Source organism: Alligator mississippiensis, chromosome 2, assembly GCF_030867095.1.
Source record: "Alligator mississippiensis isolate rAllMis1 chromosome 2, rAllMis1, whole genome shotgun sequence".
NCBI classification, from domain to species: domain Eukaryota; kingdom Metazoa; phylum Chordata; order Crocodylia; family Alligatoridae; genus Alligator; species Alligator mississippiensis.
The window spans coordinates 83,713,844-83,719,843 of NC_081825.1; the positions used below are offsets into that span (position 1 = coordinate 83,713,844).

At 45.9% G+C, this 6,000-nt stretch overlaps 1 long non-coding RNA gene across 1 annotated transcript in view; it reads left to right on the forward strand.

Moving 5' to 3' along the window:
- LOC109281631 (uncharacterized) overlaps positions 1 to 3,142 on the forward strand; it is a 115,501-nt gene extending 112,359 nt beyond the window's left edge. Inside the window, exon 8 of the long non-coding RNA XR_002088336.2 lies at positions 171 to 3,142. This is a non-coding gene — a long non-coding RNA (uncharacterized LOC109281631). The remainder of the gene's footprint in view (positions 1 to 170) is intronic.
- Positions 3,143 to 6,000: the final 2,858 nt, after the last annotated feature.

Genomic DNA, 6,000 nt, shown 5'->3' on the forward strand with positions numbered 1-6,000 from the left:
TATAAATAGGTGTATTTATATCTTTCTTTGTAAGACAGAGATTCTGAAAACTATGTAACTGTATGATTACTGGATAAAATCTATCACAGCGTTAGAGCTAGCTAAGAGCAATATGCTAACGTAATCTGTAAATGCTTTTAAATTCCTGCTGTCTTCTGTTTACATTACAGGACATTATTGGAAATGAAAAATGGATGACTAATAATTTTTGCAAGTGCTGGCATTCTACGATCATTTACAATTTTTGCAACAACTCTAAATTCCGGAACATTATCAGGCATCTTATGCCACCTAATTGTTTTATTTCTAGCATTCTCTATCTATAATAGGCTACATATATATTGGTCCAGTAGATTGGTTCTGAGTGCCTGATAAGTGTGTGTCTAAAACTGTAGTTAAGAGCTGAATTACCTGCTTTACTTAGATGTAAATTTAACTGAATGTAGGATGCTAAATTATCTTGTAGACCTTCATTAATGTAGTACATGACAAGCGTGTTTGAGACATGAGTTCAAGAGCAACTTTCTGATTATGGGATTATCAGACTCTTCTTAAATTAAGTGGCTGGACTCCAGGCAAGGGAAAAGAGTGACAGATTAATGGAGATGCTTTGGAAAGGTCTAAGAAGTCAAATTCTGTTCCCCATTAGAAGGTAAACTATGCTGCAGTGGGAATAAACTGGTAATGTACAAAAGGAACATTAGCATCTTTCCCAGATTACTCCTAAAGTACACAGCAGGACCTCTCTAAAAGCCTACACACATCCTCCTTTCTCCAAAAGTACTGCAACCTAAGAGACCAGCAAATCATAAGGATACTGTTGCAGGGAGAGACAAAAGGGAGGACCCAAAAGGGTAAGGGGGGAACCCCGGGAGCAGAAGTCTGGGGAAGAACGGAGAGAAAAAAGCAAAAATGAAAGCGAACTCTCACCTGTAGCGAGACCCGTGGAGAAGCGGGAACACTGGGAGGAACCCACACGAATCATCAGCCGCGCCTTCATACAGCTGCGGCCAGCCGGTGACGTCAGCGGCGATCACCGGTCAGCAGAAATAAAGAGGACGGCCAGCAAAGAGGCAGGGGAACAGACGCCGGCAGAAACCCCAGCCGGAGGGGGCTCCAGGAGGCTCTGAGTGGAGCGAGCGGGGCCAGAAATGGAGTTCCCCAGTGGGAGAGGATCTGACGCCTCACGCGGCGAGGCAGGAGCTGCTGACTGCGGAGAAGGCAACACCGCACTAGGAGCAGGAGCCCCCGTGTGAAGAAGAGAAGGACAGGGAGGCAGAGCCCAGAGAGACCCCAATCCAAGCGGTCACTGTGGAGAAGGGGGAGGTGCTGACCCACCATCCAGCCTCCGACCAGGTGGGACAGTGAAGGGTCTCAGGGGGCCCGAAGATATGCCCCAGGGAGAGCGGCATTGGCGAGAAGCCCCAGAGAGGGGACAGCTTCATTGAGAAGCTCCTGAGGAGAGGGCAGCATTATCAGGAGTCACAGAAGCGAGGGGGAGAAAGCCTGGGGAAAGCCCCAGGGTCCCATGACCACGCGGGGAACCTAAGATAAGCCCATAAAGGTCAGGGGGTGCTGGTAGTGTATGATTGGGCCTTAGGGGCTGGATGCGAGTACCGAGGGGTACTTCGGGGTGTGGTAGGAATACTCTTTTCTTTTGGAGATTTGTTGTAATATATTTTGTGTTTCCCACTTCTGGAGGGGTTGAGTATCAGGGAACGCGAGGAGAACTGGTGGTGGTTTGAGTCTCAGGATCGGAGTTAACAAGAAGGAACATCAGTGTGCCCAAAAACGAGGGAAACACTAGGAGCCCATCGTTCGGGAATTTGGCCACAGGAACAACAGTGGCCCACCAGGCTGGGTATAAGGGCAAGGTAGAGGGGAGGTGGAGCCTCGCAGAAGACCGCCAGAGAAACAGGGTGCCTGTGTGGGAATCTGAGTGGTCCTGAACCCCACACTGTATTAAGATTCAAAGTTGTGGCAGGCGAGACAGGGGAGGACCACATCAGGAGTAAACATCGACTCGAAGGGCCACCTGGGATAGCAAGGCAGACACCAGCATACATCCGGACCAACTGCCTGGGACAAGATGTTCGAGGCCAGGCGGGCACAGATACCTTATATAAGTAAGCACATGTAGCAGTGACTTTCTTAGGTTTGACCTGGGGAGAAAAAAAATCCAAGGCATACTTTTCTAGTGCTTGCAAGTTAGTCAAGTCAAAAGTAGTTTCCATCAGGAAAAAAGTTGCTATTAAACTATAATGAAGGCTTTAATTTTGCTCAAAGAAAAAAATATCAAATAGGTACAGACCTAAAAAAGGATGTTTCAGTAACTGAAAAAAGGAATGAAAATGGAAACAGGTAAGAATGCTTACCAATAAAGAGATACATCCTCTCCACAGCTGTGCCTGTAACAATCTTATTTTCCCACTTCTTATAATATTCTCCTATTTAAGAAATCATTCAGAAGGAACAACTGGAAATCTCCATTGGTTCTTTGCTCTTCTGTAGGTGCTCCTGGGGGAAATGCATTTCTTTGGTTCTCTAACCCATAAATACAGCCACAAAGTGATTTGATTTACCCATTTTGGTTTCAGTGAAACAATTATTGAAACTAGGTGCTCTGTCAAGGACTATTCAGTCACTACAAAAAGTTGGAGACATTTCTTAGTTCTTATGCAGTTCTAGGCCATCAAAAACATGATTCATGATGTCTGGCTAGTGAAAAATAAGCTGGAGAATACATGAAGAAAAACAGCCCTACAGTTTAGACGGTATTTATCTGGCATGTGGAATATTTTATATTGTAATCTCTAGATGCTATAGGTAAAAGATGAGAGGTATGAATGGAAATTCACTGTGTATACCTTAAAAAATAAAAGGTGTAGTTAACAAGATGTCCATCTATCATACTAGGCTCCACTTTTCTTGTACAGTGAGCTATGTTTGTTTCCCTAAACTTTCACAGATTCATAGATGTTAGGGCCGGAAGGGACCTCAATAGATCATCGAGTCCGACCCCCTGCATAGGCAGGAAAGAGTGCTGGGTCTAGATGACCCCAGCTAGATGCCTATCCAAACTCCTCTTGAAGACCCCCAGGGTAGGGGAGAGCACCACCTCCCTTGGGAGCCCGTTCCAGACCTTGGCCACTCGAACTGTGAAGAAGTTCTTCCTAATGTCCAATCTAAATCTGCTCTCTGCTAGCTTGTGGCCATTATTTCTTGTAACCCCTGGGGGCACCTTGGTGAATAAAACCTCACCAATTCCCTTCTTTGCCCCCGTGATGAACTTATAGGCAGCCACAAGGTCGCCTCTCAACCTTCTCTTGTGGAGGCTGAAAAGGTCCAGTTTCTCTAGTCTCTCCTCGTAGGGCTTGGTCTGCAGGCCCTTAACCATATGAGTGGCCCTTCTCTGGACCCTTTCCAGGTTATCCGCATCCCTCTTGAATTGCGGCGCCCAGAATAGCACACAGTACTCCAACTGCGGTCTGACCAGCGCCCAATAGAGGGGAAGTATCACCTCCTTGGACCTATTCATCATGCATCTGCTGATGCACGATAAAGTGCCATTGACTTTTCTGATGGCTTCGGCACACTGCCGACTCATGTTAATCTTGGAGTCCACTAGGGCTCCAAGATCCCTTTCCACTTCTGTGCCACCCAGCAGGTCATTCCCTAGGCTGTAGGTGTGCTGGACATTTTTCCTCCCTAAGTGCAGCACTTTGCATTTCTCCTTGTTGAACTGCATTCTATTGTTTTCTGCCCACTTGTGTAACCTGTCCAGGTCTGCTTGCAGCTGTTCCCTGCCCTCCGTCGTGTCCACTTCTCCCCATAGCTTTGTGTCATCTGCAAACTTGGACAGAGTACATTTCACTCCCTCGTCCGAGTCGCTGATGAAGACATTAAAGAGTATTGGTCCAAGGACTGAGCCCTGCGGGACCCCACTGCCCACACTCTCCCAGGTCGAAGCCAACCCATCCACCACGACTCTCTGGGTGCGACCCTCTAGCCAATTCATCACCCACCAGAGTGTGTAGTCATCCAAGTCACAGCCTCTTAACTTGTTCACCAGTATGGGGTGGGATACCGTATCGAAGGCCTTCCTGAAGTCTAAGTATACGACATCTACCCCTCCTCCTGTGTCCAGGCGTTTCGTAACCTGGTCATAAAAAGAGACTAGATTGGTCAGGCACGATCTGCCTGCCACGAACCCGTGCTGGTTTCCCCTCAGCATAATTTGTCCTGCCGGGCTCTCGCATATGTGAGCCCTGATAATTTTTTCAAAGACTTTGCCAAGGATGGAGGTGAGACTGAAACTACAAATTGTTTCATATTTGTAGACTTCATGGTCTTTGGAACACTTACGCTGGTTTAAAAGCACCTAACGCAATATGTTCATTACTGCAATCCAGACTGCAATACCGTGTTTCCCAGTTTCTAAGGTAAACAGCTGTGGCTTCGAAAGTATCAAAGTACACTACAAAGGCAAGAATGGTTTCTAGATGCTGGAAATGAGAAATTCTAGTAATAAAAACAGATGCAAGTGCACACACAGATCTTTTCAAACTGAGATGATTTTAGGTATTAGGTATTGCTTATTATTTAAACCTGAACTGCATCTAAGAATTAATAGCATGTATAATTCCTTCATGTTTCCAAAGGTAGGCTGCTTCCACACACAAACCGTGGTGCCACAAACCATACATGTTGCACATTAAACTGTGTGTAGCACTGCTAATTTGCAGTTCAGAGGCAAATATGCTACTGGGAATTCCCAGTAGCAGAAAAAAAAAAAAGCCCCAGGAAAACATTGAGGCAAAAGTATGTGAATATAGCATACACCAGAACAAATGCAGAGACGGGGGAGCAGGCATCCCTGGGCACATTGTACACCAGCCAGTGGAGACAGGGAAGCAGGAAGGCCAGGGCTGCCTGCTCTCCCCATCTCCATGTGCCACTCCCCAGCTGGCTGAGGTGCAGGGTGCCTCAGCACAGAGATGCCTGTCAGCTAGCCCCATGCTGAGGCACCCTGTGCCCCAGAGAGGCCCCTACCTGGGAGCCAGAAAGAGATGGGCACGGCCTGCAACAAAGGGCATGTTCAGGGGCACGTACTGTGGCACAAAGTCGCAGCACAAATCTGTGGCGCTACTATTTGTGCCACTGCAAGTGAATGCCCCGCTTGCTTTGGACCATAGAGTTTGGCCATAGAGTTCTAAGTTTCTATGCAATGATTATCACAGAACTGCGGAACAGTAGCTAAATAGTTTTGTACTACCATCCTCATGATGCTATAAGCAAAAGATGAGAGGTATGAATGGAAATTCACTGTGGGAAAAAGGGCAGCTGCTAAATACAGTATCTGCAGCTAACTAGAGTTTCTGCATGTAGAAGCCCCCCAAAGTTTTAAGTATGTGATTTCCTAGATTCAGAGCAGTAATTTTTTCCCTTTTGACAGGTAATTAAATTGAATGTTTTTCTACAACTTCCTCTGGGGGCTGGAACGTCTCACCTTGAAGTCAGTTTGGTAGACGTTATCTACAATTCAAATTGTTTCACTAATTTAGTTGTCAGCATGTCAAACATCCCCCTTTTGTTGGTCTCCGTTGTTCTGCCAACAGAACATGATTTATTGGCTGTTTTGTTACATAAAAGGATCAGGATGTCTCTTTAAATGGTTGGACTATTAGATTTCTAAACTGGAACTACGTCTCCTTTTTTTTTTTGTTCGCTTTGTTCGAAAGAACACCCTAATCCACACTGCAGTCTGAGCTATGCAGCCCTTCATTAACCAAAACAATAAAGATAATCCAAGAACTATAACCTACCTCATTCCCTATGGACTTTCTTAAAACATTCCTATAATGGACTTTCCATACAACATAAAGTGTGTTCGCAACCAGACTTGTCTCTCAAGAACCATTTAAAAAAGAAAAACCCAAAACAAATGGAGCTGTGGGTTAGGTCTGTCAGAGCTAGTACATGAATATGCTGTGGAAGAGA